Source organism: Panthera pardus, unplaced genomic scaffold, assembly GCF_024362965.1.
Source record: "Panthera pardus isolate Hobbes unplaced genomic scaffold, ASM2436296v1 HiC_scaffold_13, whole genome shotgun sequence".
Lineage (NCBI taxonomy): Eukaryota > Metazoa > Chordata > Mammalia > Carnivora > Felidae > Panthera > Panthera pardus.
The window spans coordinates 146,024,920-146,046,712 of record NW_026526688.1 but is presented as its reverse complement, the minus strand read 5'-3'; the positions used below and the strand labels follow the sequence as shown (position 1 = coordinate 146,046,712).

The window sequence follows — 21,793 nt, the reverse complement described above, 5'->3', positions numbered from 1 at the left end:
CCAAACCCAACAAAAGCTACATGAGAGTGGTGTTTAAGGCTTGTGTGTGTGTATGCTTGGTGAAAGAAAGAATTATGTTTGTCTTCTTCATCCCTGATCCTCATGATGCATACATGCTAAGCTTCCATTAAATAGTTGCTGAATGAATGGTAAAAAAAAAAAAAAAGAAAAGAAATAAAGAAAGAAACAAGGAAAGAAAGAAAGAAAGAAAGAAAGAAAGAAAGAAAGAAAGAAAGAAAGAGAACGAACGAACTAGTCACTGCTCCCTAGGTTTAGTTGAAGGGTGGGACAACAGCTAAGTGCTGAGCACCTTTTTCTTATAATTCTAAGCATACATTTACTTAAAAAAAAAATTATTAAACCCCATAAATGTTTCTTAAAATTTTTTCTTCATTGCTTACTTTTGCCTTTTTTCGTAACTTAATTCTTTTATCTTTTTAATTAATTCAACAAGTATTTGTTCCTTAGCTAAACTTCCTACTTCAGAGATAATAGAAGAATAAATGCCTTGGAAACAGACATGCAGATCTAAACACTTCTTCCACTGATCTCTAGCTAGTGTCCTTGAACAAGCTGCCTACCCTCTCCCAGCCTCAGCAACTACATATGTAACCCAGAACCATACCCATCTCAGTAGATTGGTTAAGGGCTAATTGATTTCATGTATATGTACAGTAGATATTTGATAAGTGTTGTCTTCCCTGCTTCTATTTCCTATTAAAAGGCGGGAAATTTAATGGCTGAAGAGCAAATCCAATTCAAACTCTCAGAAATTAGAAAAAATAAGCCTGAGAGATCCCTTCTGATGGCACAAGACTATGTTGTATGCCATCTAGACCCCACTTTGTTTCCCTCTGGGAATGCAGAAAGACGGCATTTCTCAGACCTCCTTGTAATCAGTGGGTCGTGAGGCCATTAGAATGAAGTGAAGTGACATTCAGGCTTAGACCGTATAAAAATCTTCCAGGCCTGACCCTAACGGAAGCTCAGATGCAGAGGATCCCATAGAAGACTCCAAGGCCCTTTGTGATGTAAGAGGCATGGAATAGAAAGAGTGTAAATGATCCTTTCACCTCCACTGACCTGCAATAAAATATGCCATGTAAGTAGCTCAATCTGGGAATTGTTTTGTTTTGTTTTTACACCAGTTAGCCTATCTTGAATAATTTACCACACGAACCACCACCCAATCCTAGATGTGAAAATCTGGAAACAGATGACTACTTACTAGATTTCTAGCGAGAGAAGACTGGGTCTTAACTTCTTGGTACTCCACTCAACACTTAGCACAATACCCTAAATAAATACATTAAATTATAAATATATTTATTAAATATGTACATATTTTAAATAAAGTCCACCCCACCCACTCTGGCTATTTTAATTTAAAATATAAACCTTATTTTCTGAAATCATTCCAATCAGGAAACAACCAAGATTTGATGACAATCAAAATGGCAACTGGAATATAATCCCTGTTTTCCCAGGTCACTTGTAGGAGAAGGGCTATTCTGAGGAGGAGGAAGTTACAGGGACAATCAAGTGTGTAGGTAAGAATCCTAGTGGCATTTGAATATTGAGCTCTGAATTATTCTTTCAAATCCTGAAAGCTTCTCTGTCTCACTGAGTCCTGCAGGGATCATTTTCTCCTTGGATTATATCCTCTGTGTTTGCTGCTGTCACTTCCATTCTCTTCTCCTGGCAGCCATGCTTCTACTATTGCTGGCCCACTTTTTAACTAATTCTGATATCTCACCTTTGATAAATTTCTCTTTCCAGCACACAAGGATCCATCCCCACACGTAAAAGTATTTGTTTGGCAACTAAAGAGCCAATTGCTATTTCAATGTTTACAGTCCCCTTCCTGGTGTTATGTGGGACACATTCACACACAGCAGTGTTGGAGAATATTTATAAGTGATGTTCTCAAAACCATTTCTCCCCAGTAGCAAACCAGATCCCAAGCTTTAGGACCAGTTGTCAGCTATCTCCACCTGAGTTGCCTACCTATTTTCACCAGACACTAGCAGTCAATAATTGTCTTTCTCAATTAAGTGCCTTAATCCAAGTGGCCTAGGTGCCTGTTAATCCCAAAGCACTCACCACTATTTTTTAATGTAAACTTTGTTAAGTATAACATATATTTAGAAGGGTACTCACAGCACAAGTGTCCAGTTCAGTGAATCCCTTCACTGCTGTTAGTTAGTTGGAGAGTTAGTTAGCTAGCTTTCCCCCAAAGTCTTGGAGACTCCTTTTCAAAAAGGAATCCTGATAACAGTCCCTGGTATCCTAACACCTTTGATGTGAACAGGAAGATTCTCCCCACTCCTCTACTGCTGCTCACACATACTCCCACATGCTTTTGCTATATAAATAATGAATTAGAGTCAGAATTGGTAATCTCTGTCATGAAGACGCTTTGAAGGTTTGATATTTAGTTTGTACCCTTGCACACACTGATTTTTATTAAGTAGCACTTCTTATTTGCACAAAAGCATCTCAGGGATAGACTACATATTAACACTGTGCATAACACTCCAAAGGAGATATTTGTATGGTTCACTAGAGTCATATTTATAATGGACTCAAGACAACTCCAGAAACAGAGTGTGGTGGGGGAGGAACTGGCTTCACATCAGACCAAGAAATCCTTTCATGTCTTCATTCATAATTCACCACATGCTGTGCTCCCTTTCACCACTGCCTTTAAAAATCAAGAGGTAAAGATACTGGATTTATAGCTGGATATAAATTTCAATACAGCCAAATCTTTCCTGCCTTCTCAAGCATAGCCCAAACATGTCTTTATTTAAACACCTTTACCAAAAAATGGAAATTATTCTAAAAGGTGGCATTCCAATGTTCTGAAGAAGACATTCATATATTTAATTCATAGGAAGTAGATGGTAGATAGACAAAAGAAAAAGCATTCTTAGAATTATTCTTTCTTGCAGCAAAACACAACCAATCATTTCCTTTTTTAATCTTCCAATTTTGTATTTATTTAAAATATCAGCTTTTTATTTTCCAAAACTATCCCTGAACATGATCTATCCCAGCTGTAACCTTACAAGTATCCATCTATCTTCAGAAAAAGTTATCGTTGCCATTTAAAGAATACTATGGAAATCCCTTTTTGTCCCATTCATAACTGAACAATATTTTATTTCTTATTTTTATTCGTTTGCTCCAACCAGGATACTCCCAGAGTTAAAAGGAACAAAAGATGATGAGAGTCATCTAGTTTATTTAGATTATTAGGTGTTTTTTCCTAGAATGTTTTTTCCCTGCACCATTTTTTCTCTTTAAATGTTTCAATTTTTTTCCCTGCCATGTAGGTAATTATACTTTTTTAAAGTCACAGAACCTGATTCTTCACATATACAACCCATGCCCCAATACCACCCTATCACTACCATAACTGCTTTGCAGAGAACAGGTATGCTGGATTTTAACACCTTCACACTGCTGCTATAGGGTCTGAGAGTATGGGAGATATCAGAGCCTGGGACTCTAAATGACTGTCCTCCCCCAACACAAAAATGAATATATTGAAATTATTTAGATGTTCTTAACATGTTTATTTCACTGCTCTTGGATTAAATGAAGCCTCTTCCCCCACATATTTTAATGAATTGTAAACATTCATGAAAAACTGGAACTGTCTCCTGTCACAAGTAATCCTGTTTCGCTGTTATTTAGGCCTAATGATAAAACATGCCCAATGGGCCTAGAGTGATCTAGTAAATGGCCAGATCGTAGGAAAGGACATTAGTATGTCCTGTGGCCAAGCAAGAAATATGAATCTATAAGTGAGCAGGAAATCTGAATCAGCACTCTTAAAACATGCTGCTCAATTTAGTTCCAATCTTTCGTACATATATATCATATATATGTCTTTAAAATGTTATGATTATTATATAAAAGTGTTAAAAAGCACAAAAGATTTTAGGGCAGTGAAACTATTCTGTAATAAACTATAATAGTAGATACATGTCATTGTACATTTGTCAAAATCCACAGAATGTGCAACACCAAGAGGGAACCCTAATGTGGACTACAAAGCTTTGAGGGACAGTAACGTGTCAGTGTAGGTTCGTCAACTGCAAGAAATGTACCACTCTAATATGGGATGCTGGTACTGTGGGAGGCTGTGATTATGTGAGGGCAGAGAGTATGTTTACTTAAAAAAAATTTATATCTTTTTTCATTTAACATTACATCATATGGAATAAATACACAATATGGATATGTCTTCTCACTGCTCTCTCACTCTTCTCTAGTTGGCTAAAGGATCATTTTGTGATGGCTTCCAACATCCCTACAACCTTGGACAAATCACTGTTTCTGAATGTCTTGTTTTAAAGAGATTTTTAGTCTTTCCTCACACAATTCCTGCACCTGCACTTCCCCTTCTCATTGCATGCAACTTCATTTTATCTCTATTTATTGTCACCTCACCTATCAGAGATAAAATCAGCTTTTCTAAAACCTTCCTTTATTTTTAGCAACTTTTGAGTTTGTATGAAAAGAAAAAAGGGTTACAGAATTGGATAACACTGGTCCCCCTCTCTCTAATCTTCTCACACCACCCACCACCCAATCGATTCTACAAGCTCTTGTCAGAGATAGCTTTTTAAAGAGCCCAAACCCAATCAATGATTTCTCGGTTTAAAACCTTGGCTGGCTCCCAGGTTCATGCTGGCCTGCCATAAGTGCCCTTCTTGGTCGAACCTGCACTTACCTTTTTTCTTTGCCATTTCCTCAACAGATCATGGCGCACTCCCATTTCCAACCATCGCCTTGCCATCGCTTTTCTCCTTCCACTTTTCCACTTCCAAGTTAATACATCCTTGCATTACAACTTATCTTCTCAGTGAAACCCTCTGTAGCCCCCTGCAGTAACAACAATTAACAGAATCTCTCTTCTCATTTGTACCGCCAGCATAAAACTTTGTTGTGTTATACTATGGTTAGTTATTCATGTACTTGTCTTTCCAATGGACTGTAAGAAACTTGAGGCACAACTGACCTTAGCTATTTTTATATTCCCAACTTCTATCTGAGTGGCTGGCACTGAAATAGGTATCCTGAGAAGTCCAGGATTATTTGATAAAGGCATTCACATAATACCTATGAATGGTTCACCTGACCAAAGAGAAAAGTCAGAATTCTCTAATCTCACCTATGAAAGGAAGCAATAAGGATTTTTCCTTATTTCTACCTGGTTGGTTAGAGTGTGTACATTTCACTTGTATTATATTTTTTAAGGGACATAGTATTACCTCTTTTTGTCAACTTAGCTTAGAATAGCAAATTTTCCCTTATTCATGAAAATGGTTATGTAAATTTGATTAATGATTATCCACAAAGATCCATCCATCCAATCACTCAAATATATTTTGTTATCTTCCATGTGGAACAAATGAAGTTCTTCTTTTTATCCATGCTTCTATCTGGGAGACAGAGAACAAAACTATTTATATCAATCTCATAAGCAGAGTACAAAATGTCTCTGAAAATTCAAAATCTGATGAAAATTTTGACATCAGCCAAATCTAACTCTCATGAGTTCCACAAGAATCAGCCCCTGCAGTACTCCCTGAATAATGCTTTCCTTCAGCAGCTTAAAGCCAAAACCAGACTAATGGGTTTCAGGAAAAAGTAGTGGTTTCAGAAAATGGGGAAAAAAATGATCTGTTGAATGCTACCCACCACCACCACCACTCACCATTTCCCTACTTCACCTGCTATCACACACACACACACACACACACACACACACACACACACACCCTCACGTCTCCCCTTGTGAGCAAAGCTACTGAAAGAGGCATATATAGACACACAATTACTCTTACAGTGGTTTTTCAGGAATCCTTATACGGCATGAAAACCAGGTTAAGTGAGGTCAGTCAGGTTCCAAAGATGTTCCTGACTTACAGAAACCTTAGTTTCCAGGAACACATGTGGAAAAGATATCAGGTTGAAACATATGTCTGAGTTTGATGAGAAGCTCACTGGGCTGAACGCCATTAGACTTGAATTCTCATGTTGATTCTACCATGGTGATCTTAAGCAAATTTCTACATTTCTAGGTCTCAGTTTACTCACCTACCATAGAATATAATTGTCCAGTCTGTATTTTTTGTATTGGGGTTTACATTCTCCTCAAGGTATAAAGATACGTGCTAGATGCTACACAAAGGTGAAGGAAAAATAGGGACCACTATACTTAATGGTAAGTAATTCTAGAACTACTTTTATTAGAAAACAAGTAAAGGTATAATTTAGTATCAACTTCAAAGTTGCAGAAAATTTTAAAGCTAAAATAGTGAACTTCAAAGACATTATATATTATATTCATTCTGACTGGAACTTTCTCTGTGCCTCCAGACATCTGCTGAATTGGCTCTTTTTCCTCTGCAGAAGTCCTCTAGTGAAAAATGATGGCAAAATACTGATAAATACTCTCCAAGTTCCCTTCTATATCTTTTTATCCTATGATTCTGTGTATTAAATGGCAAACAGCCAATTTGCCAGTTTGATTTAAACCTTAGTTATATTATAGCTCACTATTAAAACGTAATGCTTTGCAAGAAGAAAAGTGAAAATTCCAGATTGAGGTTTATCACAATTCTGAGTCAAACGTCCTTTGTTTGTGGTGGGGAAAGGAAAAAGTAGAGGTATGATGAGAGGAGATTCTGGCAAGTGTGCCCCTCATAGGTGAGGGATGAAAGCAGGAGTGAAAAGTAAAGAAAATATGCAGAACCAGCCTGGAAATGTGGCTGGTACTCTGTGTCTCAGAGAGGAGAAGCAGAGATGGAGTGCTCCTGTAAGGTGGGAAAAAGCAACTTTTCCCTTCAGGAATGTTAAGAAAACTAGACTCTAATAAATACGGTCTAGGTAGCTTGATTACTTGGTTCTGGATGTCTATGAGAAGTAAAGGCCTTGTAAGGTTTAATAAGTATTTCATAGAGAGCTTCTTCAAATTATACCATTCCCTCCCTCCATATTTCATGTGCACAAATTAATCATAAATCTTGGCATAAACATATCCAGTCTTCATTTCATTACTTCATGGTGAATATGATGCTTTTGATTACTTCAACTAACCTTAACATATCCACTTGACTCTAAAATGGCCCTTGAAACCAAGGATGCAAATCCCCACAGACAAATGTAGTATGTTCAGAGATTTTATCTTGACAATCTGCACTAGACAGGAAGAAAATGCTCCTTTGTCATTCACCAGGACTTTAATAAACTGGGAGCTTGTCAGAAGAAACGAGTACACATCAAGCTCCACAAAATAAAAACAAAATGCACTCTTGGGAAGACACGTTCATGGGAATATATTTTCTTCCACTTTAATTTCTGCTAAGGTTGTGATAATGGGATTTGTATCGAAATACTAAACAAAGAATCAGTGTAAGGATGACACTTAATGTGAGAAAATACTACTGTAGGTCAAAATGTTCTTTACAGGTAGAACTGTGGTTTAGCTGTGTGTGCATCTGGCAACATGGGTGTTTGTATATAGGAAGAAGAGTGTATGGGGAAAAATAACACACTGAATAGATTATCCATGGTTTATGAAAATAAATCAATCTCTGCCACCAAATTTATAGGCTCAGCATATTTTGTGTGTCTTATTGCTTTATTTATTTATTAAAATAAAAAATTTTAAAAACCACAGTAAAAAATCATCTCATTCCTGTTAGAATGGCTATGCTCGAGAAAATAAGAGGTAACAACTGTTGGTGAGGATGTGAAAAAAAGAAAACCCCTGTGTACTGCTGGTGGGAATGTAAATTGGTACAATCACTATGGAAAACAGTGTGGAGATTCCTCAGAAAATTAAAAATAGAACTACCATATGATCCAGCAATCCCACTTCTGGGTATACATCCAAAGGAAATGAAAATAGGATCTTGAAGTAGTATCGACACTTCCGTATTCATCACAGCATTAATGGAAGATGACAATTCTCTTTATGGCAGAGAAGGATGTTGTAAAATAGCTGGTAAAATAATTAGAACAGATAAATTCATGAGCAAACTACAAATTTCTATTTTATGCACATAGTTCTAATGCACCTGGAGAAGAAAGCATTTCAAATTCTTGGCTGTAGTGTTTTCTGTGGAGAACGATAAAGTTCTGAAACCTTCATTGGGCTCTCCAAACAATTCAGGGTGTTGCCTTTGATCTTCACAGCCCCAGTATCATTTGGGTTCAGGTTTCCATAGAAACTGCCTTTATGTACCACCATGCCTGTTTCCGCTGGCCAAAGAACAGCTGCCAACACGCCTTAGGTGTGAATACCAAGGGCTGGAAACAACATATTTTCCATGGAGAAATTCCATTTTTGGAATTCAGTCTTTCAGTTGGTTGCACCAAGAATATTGGCCTTCAGGCCATAGAATAAAGCCCAATTATCTGATACTTATGGGAATATTTACTGGTAAAATAACATCAAGCCACAACATTATTAAGATGAAATAAGTATCTTGGCTTAAATTCTCAAAATTCTTTGACTTCCTTTTGGATACTTCCAAGCATGCCAATGTGTGTTGAAACTATAATTAAGTCCTCCTACTTCTCTATGAAAAATTCATGTCTGCCTAAATCATAAAAGTTCCTTTGCAAATGGAAGGGGTTTTAGAACAATTGGCAACGAGTTATTAAAAAATAAAGTTCTTAGAACTAGAACACTTGTCTGTATAGCATATCTGGAGAGCTAAAGTAGGAACACAGAAATTCCCATCAAGTGCACTGGTGTGTGGAGATGCCCAGGGAAGGATCAAACCCCCTTCTCCAACCCATGGAGGGAGAGTCTGCAATTCAGTTGGAGAATAACCCATCACCTTTGGAAACCAGATTTTATTATGACCTAGTCTCAACTCAAATGTCATTTAAGAGGACTCCCATATGTGTTATAAAGAAGTGCCCACCCCAAAGTTACTCCCAACTACTTTTTCATGGCAGAACTGGTAGAAGAATCAGAAAACGTGGAAACAGGTCAATTGAGATTATACAGAAAGGAAAATGAATGAAGAAAATGAACAGAGCTTCTGGCAGCTGTGGGAAACTACAAGCTACCAAAGTATGTACAATAGGAGTCACAGAGGAAAGAACAGAGAGGAAGGGGCAGAAAAAAAATGTGAAGAAATAGTGACCAATAATTTCAAATTTGATTTTAAAAAAAGGTTGAGGGGTGCCCAGGTGGCTCAGTTGGTTGAGTGTCCAACTCTTCATTTTGGCTCAAGCCATGATCTGTGGACCCTTTCTCTCTCTCTCCCAAAATAAAAAATAAATAAAAATTAAAAAAAATTAAAAACCACAGTAAGAGATCACCTCATTCCTATTAGAATGAATAGCTATCCTTGAGAAAATTAGAGGTAACAACTGCTGGTGAGGATATGAAGAAAAGAAAATCCTTGTGTACTGCTGGTGGGAATGTAAATTGGTACAATCACTATGGAAAACAGTGTGGAGGTTCCTCAAAAATCTAAAATAGAACTACCATATGATCCAGCAATCCCACTTCTCGGTACACATCCAAAGGATATGAAAATAGGATCTTGAAGTTGTATGGGCACTTCCATGTTCATATCAGCATTATTTACAATAGCCAAGATATAGAAACAACCTAAATGAACACTGATCGATGAATGGATAAAGTAGATGTATTAAATATATATATTTACATACACATAAATATGTACATATGAATATTATATTTCTACATAATAAAATATTAGTCAGCCATGAGAAAGAAGGAAATCCTTCCATTTATAAGAACATGGATGGTCCCTGAGGACATTAGCTAAGTGAAATAAGTCAGACACAGAAAGAAAAATATTATATGATATAGGTGGAATCTATAAAAGCTGAGCTTATAGAGACAGAGAGCAGAATGGTAGTTAACAGGGGCTGGGAGACAGGGAAAATGGGGAGGTGCTCATCAAAGGGTACAAACTTCTAGTTAGAAAATGAATACGTTCTGGGGATCTAATGTACAGCACTGTGATTAATCAATAACAATCCTATGATGTACACTTGAAAGTTGCTAAAACAGTAAATCTTAAATATTCTCACCACAAAAAAGAAATAGCAATTATGTGAAATGATGGGGTGTTAGCTAACACTGTGATGATAATCATATTGCAATATGTAAGTACATCAAATAAGCACATTATACACCTTAGAGTTACCCAATGTTATGTGCCAGTTATATCTCAATGAAGGTGGGGAAAGTTAATCTGTATATCTAAGAGGCTCAAGAACTCCAAGTAGGATACACTCAAAGATCAAGTACTTTTTTTACTGAGGCATTTGCAGATCTTAAAGCAGTGCCTAACACATAGGTGGCTCTCAATAAATATAATAAATATTTGTTGAATCAGCAAATTAATTAATCTTCATTTCACAAATGAAAAACCTGGAGCACAGGGAAGCACAGCAATTTTCCCAAGGTCAAACAGTTAGTCAGTGATGGAGTCTGGTTTTAAACCTAGGTGGTCTGCCAACAAAACCCTCTATATCAATCTACACTAGTCTACATCATGTACCAGCCCTTGTGTTGTTAAAGTATTCAGAATATGCATTTTTTTGAAATCCATGTTCAATAATTAAACATCTCCTTCTGCCTCCCTTTGCTTCCATCTGAATATATTTGTTCATAGATAATGAGATAAGGACAAATGAGTGGAGCCCAACGTCAGTCTCTCAGATCACCCCAGTCCTGCCTCTATGGTCTCAAGTCTAAATTACAGGGACAAGAAGGGCCTTACGATGAAAAGAGATTTTCCTGAAATTAAATAATTACTAAGTCTGTGCTGACAAATCCCCAAATCTCAATGAAATAAAAGGTTGAGAGGAAAAATATATGGAATCAAAACTGGCTTGAAAAATATCAAACAAGAGAAGATCGATAAGCTTTGAAGAAATTGAAGGTTATCATCTAATTATATCCAGTAAAAGATTTTAGGACCAGACATTTTTACTGGTAGGTGATCCAGTTAATTTCATAACCAAAATAGCAAAGGTGACCAAAGTGAGTCCAAAATACAAAAGTTATAAATTGGTCTTACTTATGTGAATTTGACAAGGACCAAATAAAATAAGAACAAAGTAAATTGATCAGTAGACTAGAGCAAACATCTACCATAATTGAACGGCATTGATTTAAATTTTTTTTAACGTTTATTTATTTTTGAGACAAAGAAAGACAGAGCATAAACAGGGGAGGGTCAGAGAGAGGGAGACACAGAATCTGAAGCAGGCTCCGGGTTCCGAGCTGTCAGCACAGAGCTCGACACGGGGCTTGAACTCATGGACTGTGGGATCATGACCTGAGCCGAAGTCAGATGCTTAGCCGAATGAGCCACCCAGGCGCCCCTGAACAGCATTGATTTAAAGGGTCCAATAATTGTTTAATATTAGGAAATCTACAAATCTTTTTTTTTCTAGAAATCTTTCCTTAAATCTGCAAGTCAAAGAACAAAAGCCATACAATCATCAAAAGATGCTAACAAGGAATCTGAAAGTCAGTAAATCATTCTTACGGGGAAAAAAGTAACTTTTAAGAGCTAGAACTAGAAGGAAATTATTTAATGTGCAAATAAATATTCTAAAATAATAACCTTATATTAAAAATAAATCTAGAGGCATTTACATAAATAGTAAATAGGCAAAGATATCTATCCAATATCACTCTTGATCTGGTAGAGCTATGTAAATGGAGAGGACATACTGTCATTATGATGGAAGATGAAATTAAAACTGTTTACACAAAACTGGTAAAGAATTAATCGAAAATTTCAAATTTAGTACTCAAGTGTAAGATATACAATGTATATCCACATTTTCTTGTACACCAGAAAGTATGTTAGAAAATACAATAGAATATATATTCCACTGACAGTACCATGAAGCATATATAAAATATCTAGAAATGACCCAAAAACATGTGAGGAACCTACACAAACAAAATGACATATTTTTACTATAAAGTGTAAAGTAGAAGGAGGTGAAGGGATAAAAGGAAACGAAAACATGGTAAGAGACTACTTTCTTCAAAGGAAAAATGGAATTCTGAAAATATATCAATTCTTTCCCAAAGTAAGTTATAAATGTTTCATAATCTTAATCAAAACACTTGCTAAAATCCAAAGTATTCTTCAGGCCCTACAGGGCTGCACGTGATCTGGCCCTTGACTCCATTCCTGACCTCATCCCTATAACCCCTCATTCCTTCGGATCACACAAGCCTTCCTCCCGCTCCTCTGGCACCAGGAACCCATGATCCCTCTGCCTGTGACTACTCTTTTCCACTCACTCTCTCATGGCCTCCTCATAGAAATATTCTTGAACAACATTCTCTAACACCATCTCCATCATTCTCTGCCGTTGCCCTGCTTTTTTGTTTGTCACACCAGCACCACCTGATACTGCACCGTACAGCCATTCCTTTATTTGTCTACCGTCTGTCTCCTCTGAGAGATCATGAACCCCACGACAGCAGTGATTGTCTATCTTGGACACAAGTGCATTCCATTCCCCAGCACCTAGAATAAGGAATGCCTGGCACGGTGAAGGACTCCATAAACACTTTTTGAATGGAATAATGAGAAATCCCAACTGGATAAAATTATTCTAAATTTAGCCTAGAACTATAAATAGACAAGAGTGCAGAGTAACTTCTTAATGCAATAATAAAGGAGTCTTGCTTTACCAAATATTAGCATTTATTGTAAAATCATACTGGAGCACCTGGGTGGCTCAGTCAGTTAAGCGTCCGACTCTTGGTTTCAGCTCAGGTCATGATCTCATGGTTTGGTGAGTTTGAGCCCCACATCAGGCTCTGGGCTGGCAGTGTGAAGTCTGCTTAGGATTCTCTCTCTCTCTCTCTCTCTCTCTCTCTCTCGCTCTGCCTCTCCCCACTCATGTTGTTTCTATCTCTAAATAAATAAATAAATAAACTTAAAAACAAAATCATAGTAATTAAGTCAATGTTGTACTGGGAGACAGGCAGATTACTAAAACAAAATTGACAAACTCAGAATAACCATCGTTCATAAAAGAACATATCATAAAGTCAACATCATAACAAGAGGGAAAATTAATTATTCAACAAAGAATGTAAGGTACACTAGATCAATCTTTGAGGAAGAGATAGATTCTATAAAATCTAGTAAACTTCATGTTTTTAAAATGGCTTTAAAATAAAACAATTAAATAGAAAAATATGTGAATATTTTGCTGATATTTGGATGTAAATTATACTTGTCAGGAAATCACAAAAAATATGAAAAAATTTGGACATATAAAAATTTTAAGTTTATACACATCAAAAATGCTATAACCAAAATGAAAAGACAACATAATGGAGAAAGAACTCTTGGCACAATTATGACAAAGAGCCATTGTATTTTTACCATATAAAGCAAGCTCATAAATCATCATGAAAAGCATTAAAAACTAATAGAAATACAAAAGCCAACAAATATATTAAAATGTACATTCTTAGTGGTAATCAAAAAATATAAATTAAAACAATGCCTCTATCAAAATGCCAAAATAATACATGCTAAAAGTTAATAAAGATGCAGTGGGATAGTTCTCATACATTGCTGGCAGAAAGAAAAATTGGTGAAAAATTATGGAAAAAAGTTTCCTGTTTAATAAGTAACTCTACTCTTAGAAGTTATTCCTAAGGAAATACGTGTGGACTGAGATTTATATCTGAAGTTTCTCATCACAAGATTTTTTATATAACAGCAAAACTTTACAAACAAAACACAAACTCCCCAATCATATGGTGAAATCATTTATGGGACATTCACACAATGGGTCATTATGCAGGTTTTAAAATATGTTTTCAAGAATCTTTAATAATATCTGCTAGCATTTATTATATATAAAGTTAAGTTAGGAGGAAGAAGAGGAGGAGAAAAAGAATTCAAAATTATATACACAGTTATTACAAGATATTACATCTGAATCAGGGCTCAGATTCTGTAGATTAAAAGAATTATGTCTCTCTCAACACAGTAACTGAATTTAGAGCCCAGGTCTTTTTGGTAGAGTAGAACCATATGCTTTTATAAATGTGTATGAAGTAAAAGGGCATCCTGGTAAAAAATGAAATGAATCCCAAAGCCATACTCTTGAGAGAGTCAAAGATATAAAAACATGTCTGATGAGCTAGGGTGGGAGAGGATGGAGATATCCAAACCCAAGCCAGATGTCAACAAGATAAGGTGTTGTCCACAAGGAAACTCACATAAGAAAGGTTAGGCCACGGATCACCCAAACTGAGACCTAAGGCCAAAGTCATTGAAAGGAAAGTGGGTTTCAGGACCGGTGTGTATCTAATGCTGGAACCTGTTCCAACACAGCCTCTTACCACCACCACCCCCAGGTCCTCTGAGGACACCAGATGGGCAATGTCTATCCAGCTGTTTAGCACTGTCCCTGACATGGAGTTCATGCTCATTGAACATTTTCCTTGAATGAAAGAAAAAAACATGTGAGTCAATGAATCAATAAGTGAATCAAAAATTATTTAGCCTGAGGCATGTATTTTTACTGTGGGCACCTCAATGAAGCATGATGCTGAGAAGTATCCTCTTTCAAACCTCAAAGTGTGGATCCATAGATATTTTCACCAGGAGCAGTAGGCCATTAGGAACACCATGACAGTGGTGCCTCCACATTGAGGAAATGCCTGGGTGCAGTAGAGTTCATAGCAGAATTCTCCTGGGGCTTAGGAATGCAGCCTATGGCCCTCAGGCCTGTATTCAGTTTCAGAAGGCAGCTGTGGGTAAGCAACTAGGGAATGGAATTGAGGTAAGAGTATAAGAGACCTTGGCAAGTTTCAAGATATTTGGAAAAAAACACCCAGGGAAAAGCGTGAATTTTTTGCTCCTGTGTCTGGTTGGTGCCCAAGCCATTGTTACTTGAATGTTTCATAGAAAGACTGTTTTACTTTATGGGCACAGGCTTTTGTGAAATAAATTATTTAAAGTATACAGTAATATACCTGTTTCATAAAAACAAAAAGTCTTAGGTAAACACACACACAAATACACACATACACATACACTAATGCCTCAACACAGAGAAAAACATTTCTGTATTTAAAGCTTTTTGTTAAGGGCCTTGGATTTTGTAAACTGGAGAAAAAAAGAGAGATAGCTGTTCATTAAAAAAAAAAAAAGGTGTAAATAAAGGTCAATAAGCACTAAAATCTTGTTCTGCAGGAGGAACCGGAGAGGAGGCCAGCTTGCTGGTTAGCACTGCAGATGCAACAGCAGGGACTCTAGATGCTTCTGGTGGCCCCAGCAACAGCATTCCTGAAGGAGAGAGGAGCCAGAACCAGCTCCTCCTGACAGCGACCGACAGGTGAAGTAAGCTCAGGCAGACCTGTAGAGCTAGTTTGGACACATCTGGGGGAGCTGGAGTTCTTACACAGTGGGTGAGGATGAAGCCTGAAAGTATGTCTTGCCATGGTCATTGAGACCACAGTTTCACTCCTACACTGTTGTGGCCTGAGGAAAAGGTTTTGCAGGGCTTTTCCTCCAGGAGTTCTTAACCTTCTAGAGGAAAGAAAGCAACAATGCAGAAGCTAATGGTGTTAGACAATACAGGACTATGTGAAGAATTAGGAACTGTAGGAGTTTAGAAGAAAGTTCTCTAGAATCAAATAGCCAGAAAATATTTTATTAAGAAGAAAGGAATTTAAATGTGGATGTAAAGGATGGCCTGGAACCAAATGAAATAAAATGAGAAAATTAAAGGTGAGCGGCAGAGGGCCTTCCAGTGGCATGTTTATCCTCCATCATTTCATGGAGGGTTCTAGAATGGTTAAGGTAACTAGTAAGTCTAAGAAACAATGGTCAACGTAACTAGTAAATTCAAAATTTCATGTATAATATATAGTCTAATCTCATAAAAGGACTACTTATTTTCTATGGAATATTATTAAAGCTCCAAAAGTCAAGGAATAGTAAAGATAAAACATCTGCCTCATGATCCCATTCTAAAGCAGAAAGGATGGACAGAGAGAAAAGACATAATTACAGAAAACTTGTGCTGTGATTTTGCTGGAGATAGAACCACCAGAATCTGACAGTATTGAACACCCCCTGGTGGTCATATTAGTGAAGACTGGTTACTTGGGAACTTTCACCCATTTTGCTACATGGGGAATGATTCCCAAAGAGGAAATGGCATTCATTGACTTGATTCTCCTTCCCCTTCATTAATTTGCATACAAATGCAGCTCATCTTGATTTATTTCCCTCCACCAGCACTGTCTGGTAATTCTAAAAAGCCCCTCCTTTGACCACAGCTGTAGTAAAATGAAGACCGAGGGAGAATGTGTAGATATATAGGCAATAATACAATTAATTCCAGATGGCAAGAAGATACGGTTCTGTATTTCTAAAGAAAATACCGAACGGGAGGAAAATCAATGGTGTGGGAAATTTTGGCATTTAATGTTATTCATCCAGATCTCAGACGTTGCTGTGAGACAGGCAAAGATTAAATAACTATGCAAAACACCTAGCAAAATCCCTGTAATTGAGCAAGTACTCAGTAAACATTATTCCTTTCTCTTAAATACGTACTGATATATTTCTAAATGGGATTCAGAAACAAAATGGACGACACACACAAAAAATGGTATCTATGTGAGGTGATGGATGTGTTAATTATCTTGATTGTGATAAGCTTTTCACATTGTATATGCTTATCACATCATCATGTTGTTCACCTTATATATACGCACTTCTATTTTTCAATTATACCTCTGTAAATCTGGGGGGAAACCTGGAAAAGAAGGAAACAGATGACAAAGGAAAAAAAGAAACAAGTTAGATTTCATAGAAAATAAAAATACCATTATGACATAGAATTGAAAATTCCACTATGGGATCTATTTTCTGCCTGACATACACTGCCTTTTCTTAGCTTTTGTATGTGTCCTTCGCTCAGCAACAGCAGAAAAAAAGAGAAAAATGGGGAGAGGGCCATCCAATTTTCTAACTATTGAACTAATAAGGAAAACTCATTTCTCTGCTACTTGCAAGACATATGACCTTAAACAAGTCAATTTATTTGGGTCTCAGTTTCTCCACCCAAAAAATGAAGAGACTGTCCTAGATAGTTCTCTACTGCTGCTCATGGATTACCAATAAACTAAGAGGAGCTCATTTGTCCTTGGTGAAATGAACAATGTAGAGTTTTACATATATTATTAAATCGAAAGACTGTCATCAATTCTGAGATTAAATCCTTCTTACCCACATGGTGTTAAAATATCTCTTCATTTGTGAAGTAGTGGTGACATGATATTAGGGGTGGCTTTAATGTCCTAAGTAAAACACTGCCAATCCTAAACTGACCCCCCAAATTTTTGGTCTATGAAATCACTGAAAATCCACTGAAATTCACTGAAAGAGTGGATATGGTAGAATGATAGTGAAATCTGTAAACAGTTGAGAGCCTCTGTTAATTCAATGCAGGCTCTGTTAATTACAGACTTATGCGACCTTTTTATTTGTTTGTTTTATTTAATTATTCTAAACCCAAGATATGATTAGGCAATCTGTGCTTGAAATGTTATTGATCACACAAACGGAGAACTTGAAAACTCCTTTCCTTGCTGATCTCTAAAGGTCCTTCCAGCTCTGCTTTCTAGACTAATACATGGACATACACCTTAGTTACACTGTAACACTAACAGAACCTCCAGATCACACAGGAGGTCAACTCAGAAAAAAACACCTGAGTGATCAAATCAACCTTCCCAAGCTGCAAACAGTAGAGAGGGCTAAAACAAAGGGAGAGAAAAAGACTGGCTATAGAGACACATCACAGAAAAAGAGTAGCATGCTAACAGAATGCCTTCTGCATATGCTTATTAGACAAATATTAGATGCAATATATACATGAAAGAGTCATTTTTTTCACCCCTAAAAACATAAACTGCTAGTCATAAGTTTTAAAAATTCCAAATTTCTTCCTTGGGTTTCACCTCCTTCTTTATGTCAACTTCGTGAATTCTCCTTCCCAGGAGGGAAAAAACAAAGGATATTGGAAAAATAAAAACTGAGTAACCACAAAGGGTCCCCAAGCTCACTCTTTGGTCTTTAACACTGTTTCCCTACAGAGCTTGTAAAGTGGAACACACACACACACACACACACACACACACACACTCCTCTATAGTATTCTTCCTGTCTCTGATAAGCTACTGAATCCAAATACAGGTCACAGGCACCACCTAGAGGCATTAATCATAAGTCTGACTCTCATTTCAGTGAACTCTATCTACAAGTCAGTTCAAAATGCAGTTGAGTTTCCCTCTAATCACAGACTTGAAAATTAATCAAGTGCTCCCATATCTAAATGCAGTCGGGGGAGGAAGTAAGACCAAATCAAGAGGAGATATGCAAATATACACATCCTGTCAAATTGTTAGACTTGCTGTATCACCATCTCACTTGTTAACACCTTTGTGGTTTCTTCACTTGTGCCTCTTCCACAAGAAAATGCACAACATAAAGGCCACAATTCTACTTGTGGGTGTCAAGGAGATCAGGAAAGTGAAACCATAATAATTCCACATAAGCCTTAACTCAACAAACAACATGCCCTTTTAACAATGAAAATATGTCTGCAATAAATGTTATTAGACTCTGCCAGTTACCATTGCTATCAGGGACAAGGAGTGCATTTCCAGAAAGTTTAGCCTTCCTGTGCTGGCTTTATCTCATCAGCAATAACCAAATATCTGGGTGATGTTTTAAATTAACCATCTGCACATCTCATCTATGTAACATTAACTTGAATAAATAAATAGGTCCCCAAAATTCAAAGGTCTATCTATATCCAAACTATCACAAATCACCAGGCAAAGTTAAGGGATGGCTGAAAATAATGAGGAGCCATGAGCTTCCTATGCATAATTGAGTCTACAACTCAGGACTATGTTTGACAAATACCTTGGACTTCTAAGCCAACCAATTTAAAGCTAAGGTAGCTCAGATTGGCAAAAATTATGTTGGCTAGGGACAATGGAGTCCCAGGTTCCACTCCCATCTTTATTACGATGTAGCTGTGGGATCTAAGGCTATTCATTTTACTTCTCAGTTTTCTCATCTATAAAATAAGGAGGCTGTTTATTATGAATTGCAAAACTCTATAAGCATAAACAACTTTTCATTCTAATTTAAAAGTCCTAGGTATAAGAAAGCTTACGCAAAACACCTGCCCTTTATTGGCATTGATGCTTTGTTTCTACAAACCACTAGTGGGCAGTGTTGGGCTACTGCCTAAGACACAGCCTGCAGGGTGAGCAATGAGCTTCCGCTGGCAATGAAGAACCACTTCTGCAATATTTTTCTCAGAACTGTGCCCACCTACCCACTGCTGCAATTGCTATCTTGCTATTGCTATAAGATACAAAAACGAAAATTTAAAGAATAAAAGGCTCAACATTAGACATTGTTTTCTTGTTTTACCATAAGTTGATCATGAGTCTCCTAAGTGGTATAATTTTAGCTCAATCTTTAATTAATCACCTAAATTATTATAGCAACTCATTAAAACTACAATTGTGCATGAAAGAATTAGGATGTTATTTAATGATCCAGAACAATTATATAGGATTTTGATTTATCCAAATAGACAGATTTCTGAAAATGTGTGTACAACACTTTTTATGATGACAAAAGTAATACATTTCACTAAATAAATTTTAGCTTCACAGAAAAGGCTATATAAATCCCCCAAATCTTAACATCTTGAAAATATCACTTTATATTTTGTGGTTTATCCTTTCTATAAGCATTTAACTTTTCTTTTTTTTTTTTTTTTAAGTTTATTTACTTAAATAAGAGAGTGTGAGCATAGGCATGGGAGGGACAGAGAGAGAAGAAGAGAGAATCCCAAGTAGGCTCTGCACTGTCAGCACAGAGCCCAACACAGGGCTCAATCTCACAAACCATGAGATCTTGATCTGAGATGAAATCAAGAGTCAGACATTTAACCGACTGAGCCACCCAGGTGCCCCTAGCTTTTCCTTTTAAAGAATCTCTGCACATATTGTTTTATAATGTGATTTTCTCTCATTAATTTTGTCATGAATATTTCAATGACATTATCTTCTCCATCAGCCTCATTCATTTCCACTGTATTGCATTAGAAAAAATCGAGTCAGCTGTCTTTTTTGGAAACTTAAGATTCTTACTTTTTTTTTTTTTTTTAATGTTTATTTATTTTTGATAGAGTGTGAGCAGAGGAGGGACAGAGAGAAAGGGACACACAGAATCCCAAGCAGGCTCCCAGGCTCTGAGCTATCAGTACAGAGCCCAACACTGGGATCAAACTCATGAACTGTACGATCATGACCTGAGCTGACGTCAGATGCTTAACCACCCAGGTGCCCTATAAGATTATTTCTAATTTCACACAGAAATGAATATCCTTAGTGAGAAGTCTCTGATATGCTATCTGAGCATAACTGAAGGTTGAAAAACTGGGCAACAATTCCAGTCGTTTCAAAGTTCAGATATGTCTTTGTCTCAGACAGTTTTAAATAGATTCCTGAATACTTGAAGAAGGCTGGTGGTGAGTTTTCTAATCTTGACTTATACCAACTCAGATGCTGTCTTAATCTTTCCCAGCTGCTATAACAGAATACATGGACTGGGTGGCTTATAGACAGTAGAAATTTATTTCTCACAGTTCTGGTGACTGGGAAATTCAAGATCAGATGAGATGCCAGAAGATTTGGTGTCTGCTGAGAACCTACTTCCTGGTTCCCAGACAGCTGTCCTCTTGCCGTGCCCTCACACAAAGCAAAGCTATGTCCTGAATGGCTAGCTACACCCAAGAGTTACAAGGAGCACTCTCCATAGAAGACCTGGTATCTTTTCCTCATAATTACTGGAAGATGCTACAATAACAGAAGCTAGCAGAGAAAGTTAAGTCAAAGACAAAAACACAACCAAGAATCACCAAATAGTTAAGCAAAAATCACACCCTGAAACATAAGCATAAATCCAAATACACAGAACTAACTCCTGAGGAAATAAAATAAATACAACAAACTGAGAGTGATTTTTCTTTCTTTTTTTTTTTAATGTTTATTTTTGGGAGAAAGAGACAGACAGAGCATGAGCAGGGGAGGGGCAAAGAGGGAGGGAGACATAGAATCTGAAGAAGGCTCCAGGCTCTGAGCTGTCAGCACAGAGCCCAACGTGGGGCTCGAACTCATGAACCATGAGATCATGACCTGAGCTGAAGTTAGACACTGAACCAACTGAGCCACCCAGGTGCCCCAAGAGTGATTTTAAAGTATAATTAATATCTTTAGAAGCTTTAATAAAAAAAAGATACCATATTCTTGTAGCAAAATAGGCTGGTGCAAAAATTTGTAAGAATAGTTATAATTTAAAATTCTGTAACTGAAATAAAACTCAGTAGATGAACTGAGTAGACACACCTGAAGGACAGAGACAGCTGAAGAACAAATTAGTGAACTAGAGCACAAATCAAAAGGTCAAAGTGATGAAAACTGGGGGGAAATGAAGAATGAGAGAGTGGAGACAGCTAGTATGAATGACTTATAAATAAAATGAGTATGAATGGGAGAAGAGAGATAGGAGGGAGAGAGAGTAACATGGAATACTGAAAGATACAGATTAAGCAATGCTGGATGATGGAGAACCATTAAGTTAAGCATGGCAGTGAGGTCCCTGCTGGAGGGATCATC

General features: G+C 37.0%; 1 protein-coding gene and 1 long non-coding RNA gene across 2 annotated transcripts in view; one reads left to right on the top strand and one right to left on the bottom strand.

The window, feature by feature from the left end:
* Positions 1–21,793, bottom strand: part of LOC109277885 (cytochrome c oxidase assembly protein COX18, mitochondrial) — an 82,150-nt gene that overhangs the window by 34,612 nt on the left and 25,745 nt on the right. Inside the window, exons 7-9 of the transcript XR_008421754.1 lie at positions 7,877–8,023; positions 5,286–5,456; positions 4,745–4,896 (exon numbers count right to left, since the gene is read on the bottom strand). The gene's annotated coding sequence lies outside the window, so the exon portion shown is untranslated. The remainder of the gene's footprint in view (positions 1–4,744; positions 4,897–5,285; positions 5,457–7,876; positions 8,024–21,793) is intronic.
* Positions 1,063–20,991, top strand: LOC109277923 (uncharacterized). The gene is made up of 4 exons (XR_002085392.2): positions 1,063–1,102; positions 1,426–1,550; positions 15,270–15,416; positions 20,764–20,991. It is a non-coding gene; the product is annotated as an uncharacterized LOC109277923 (long non-coding RNA).